At 40.0% G+C, this 3,961-nt stretch overlaps 1 pseudogene; it reads right to left on the bottom strand.

The window, feature by feature from the left end:
• Nucleotides 1-1,918: 1,918 nt before the first annotated feature.
• Nucleotides 1,919-3,118, bottom strand: LOC118836119 (annotated as a pseudogene).
• Nucleotides 3,119-3,961: the final 843 nt, after the last annotated feature.

Here is a 3,961-nt window from a genome sequence, read left to right as displayed (position 1 = left end):
GGTACAGGGATAAATATGCTCCATGGTAAGATGTTCCATGGAAAAAGAAGAAAGTCAAACGAATCTAGAAGTATCTATGGAAAGAGAGAGTGGTTAGGGGAAAGAGAAGGTTAGGGGAATTGAGAAGCTTTAGGGGAATTGAGAAATGGAAGTGATACGACAGCACTTGAACTGAGCCTTGAGTCTGAAAGAGGAGATGGGGAGGGAGTATTGATGGTTTGATGAAATGCCCATCCAAGATAACTATTAACAGGAATTTTCAATGTCTTAACCCAAAGGAGTGACAGCTGATGATTTCATACACCACAGCAAGGTCCTTACAATAGCAGAATTATTTGGCAAGAGAGAGGTCCTTTAGTGGTCTTCAAACCACTTAGCCACTTAATTAACTGACCCATTGAGTCAGTCTTTATTTAATGGTATGGATACTATTACTTAAAAAAATACAATCACTTAGTTTGCTCTATGATTTACCTCCTTTTAATCAACTTTTAATAATCCGAGCTAGTAGAGGACAGAAGATACATGATTAATGCCAAATTTGTTATCCCCCAAACCATTTTTTAAATCAGATCTGAAGCCAGAGTCACAAATCTATTTGAATGCATTTGCAGACAAATGTACACATAACACAGAAACCTTCACGTATTGATTTCCTCATTACCTGGCTCAAGAATCCTTTCAGGTCCTTTACTATTTAGAAGCTAAGAGAGTGATAAAGGCACAGCCCATCATGGATAATCCAGAAGAAGATAATCTACCTATATGCAATACAACAATATAATACTTTTTTTAGTATATAATATATGCAGAGCATTAGATGCTAAACAATACCTATTATTGAGGAAAAACACTTAGCTTGGGGAATCAAAAGAGGACTGTATGCAAATCCTGCCTCTGACACTTCCTAGCTTTATGACTACGGTCAAGTCTATTAACATCTTTAAACTTCACTTTTTTTCATCTGTAAAATGGAGATTAATAAACCTGTAATATCAACTTTGCAGGATCAAATGGGAAAATATATGTAAAATGTTCTGTAAATTTTTGTAAATATCTGTTCTTGTTAATGGACATCTAGTAGATTACAGTCATAGAATTAGCAGTGACACTGGAAATCATTTAGTCTCATCACTTTAATTAAAGATAAGGAACCTGAAGTTCATAAATAAGAAATGACTTCCCTAAGGTCACAAGAATATGAATAAATAATTATATTTTCTTCTCCCAAATACTTATGTTCTTTTAGCCTTGTGGAAAGTTTTTTAAAAAGCATAAAAAGATTTTGGAGGTGGGGCAGGTTGGTGGAGAATGAGAGAGACAGACAGGTAATATTAAGAGATGTAAAATGAGTCAATGAAGTTTTTAGCATGATATTAAATATATTTAAGCAAGGCAGCTTGGCACAGTGGATCAGGAAGGCCTACATTTGAACGCTGTCTCTGATGCATTCAGGTATATGAAATTCCCTGTGAAAGCTGCTCAGCCTCTTAGTGTCACAAGCAATTCTCTGAGACTGTAAATGACAGACTAGGTACCCATGTTCACTGGCAGAAGTAATTTCTTTTTTTTTCTTTTTTTTTTTGGAGAGGAGAAGGCAGGGCAATTGGGGTTAAGTGACTTGCCCAAGGTCATACAGCTAGTAAGTGTGTCAAGTGTCTGAGGCTGGATTTGAACTCAGGTCCTCCTGACTCCAGGGCCAGTGCTCTATTCACTGTGCCACCTAGCTGCCCAGTATTTAGTTTCTTAATTAACAAAAACAAAATTGACATTTGCCCTGCTAGAGTAGCACTCAGCTTCCAATTCTCTCCCCAACTAGGCACCCTGCCTTTTGTACCGTACATATAAGATTAAAAAGTGGGATACAGTTCCAGGATCATCCTGAAATATCTTTACTTGGTTTGCCCAGGCCTCTGATCTAATGCCATTCTATTGAGGGGGAAGGAGGGAAAGTCACTAGGTGAGTGTTCGCTTTCAATTGGCAAACAGTAACACATAGAGATGGGATAGTCTTGTTCCTCTTCAGAATCTCCATCCATGTTCAATTGTGTAATAGACAAGTCTCTCCCATTCATGTAGTGGAGACTTCCAGAGGCATAAATAGCATACATCTGACCTGAGGAAATACCTACAGACGTGAAAGTCCTCTTTCTGTCATCATCAGGTAATTCATATGGATCGTGACATTGCAACAGTTGAGATTCTTGAAATTGCCTTAGAAATTCTCTTAAATCCATGCAATAAGAACTGCTCAGTTTTGGTGGGAAAGGCCTTTGAAGCAACAGTGACTCACTCTTGTTCAGTGTGTCTTCTGCATCCTGCAGAAGGTCCATATCTGGCATCTGAGACTTCTCTTCCAACTCTGTGGCCATTTCCCTCAGGTCATTCCTGTGCTGGAACAGCTGGAGGCAGCTCATCCTCTTTTTCTCTCTGTTGTGGATTTCTTGCTCGGCCTGCTGTTCCTTCAGCCGCTCAAACATTTCATTCTCTTCCTCATCCAGTTCCAGAAGACTGTGGACCTCCTCTTCTTCATCACTCAGGAATTCACTTATTTCTTGAAATTTTTCCTCAAATACTTCTCTTGACATTTCTACTTGTTCTGTCCACACAACAGCCCAAGTCCAAGGTATCTTCTTCTTCTCAAGCATTAGCTTCTGAACATCTTTTAAATTTCCATTTACAACTTTCAGATTCTCCTGTAGCTTTTTCCTATGACCTTAGCAGCCTCTTCTATGGGTCGGACAGTGTGAACCTCATGTTCCTGGGATTGTAAGCAGGACACAAAGAGTAGGCTTTGATCATTCATACGGAACAACTTCTTATCCTCCTGGTGTTTGTCACACTTGCTGGGTCCCTCAGGCCTCTGTTGAGATTGTTGGGGGGTAACAGAAGGTTTCCTTTTCCTCAGGAATTTTCTCCTTCTCGTTAAAATGGCATGAAAAGCTGACGGGGAGGTTTCCATGCATCTATGGCAGGAGAGGGGCATGGAAGCTCCACTGAGACATGATTGGCAAACACTGTGCCCACAATCAGCAACCACAGGGGCTGTGAGCTGGTTCCGACAAACGTTGCAGGTGAGCACACTCTGGCTACCTTCAATGACGTCTTTAGAAGCCATGATCCTTTGATAGTAGAGTTGGCTGCTTCCTTCCAAGAACTCCAGCAGCAGAAGACGAGTGAGCTCCAAGAGTTAGCTCCGAGCAGGAAAATTCCAGAAGTAATTTCCTATTGGGACTTCCCTACACTACTGAAATCATAGGTCCAGAATAATAACAACAACAAAAATCCAATCTTTCCCTATCCCTCAAAACCCTCACATTTGTAGCGATTTATAAAATAATGCATATTACTGGAAGTCATTTATAAGTAACACACATAATGGATTACAGGTCTTTTTTCTTTTTTTTTTCTTTTAATTCACAAAGAAGCAAATGTCAGAGGGAATCTCCCTTGGTAAATGGCAAGGGTACTATTTTCCAATGCCAAAATTCTAGTGCTGCCTCATTTTATGATCTGAGTTGTCTTTAAGTTATTCGTAGCTCCAGGAACTGCCCTGCTGATAAAATGAGATAATATTTGCAAGCACTTAATAAATGTGTGTTCCCTTCCCATCTGCTGACTTCCCAGTCCACCTAAATGCCTCCACTTGCTTCTACCTGCAAGCTCAGGACTGCTGGCATTGTTAATAGTTGCCACTCGTGGCTAGAAGCAAATCAAGATGCCTGACTTGGACATTTGGGGATTCATATTAACTATATCATTTCACTTGATCCTCATGACAACACTACAATATGAGTGTCATTATTATCCCCATTTAACAGGTGAAGAAATTGATCCTAAGAGAGGTTAAGTGATTTGCCCAGCTAGCAAGTGTATGAGGCAGGGTTTGAAGGCATTGTCTTCCTGACTCCAGATTCCACCCTCTATCCCACTGCACTGCTTAGCTACTAGCTATCTTCTT

This window comes from Trichosurus vulpecula, chromosome 2 (assembly GCF_011100635.1).
Source record: "Trichosurus vulpecula isolate mTriVul1 chromosome 2, mTriVul1.pri, whole genome shotgun sequence".
Taxonomy (NCBI): domain Eukaryota; kingdom Metazoa; phylum Chordata; class Mammalia; order Diprotodontia; family Phalangeridae; genus Trichosurus; species Trichosurus vulpecula.
Note: the sequence above shows the minus strand (reverse complement) of the source record. Positions and strands in the feature narration are given on the sequence as shown.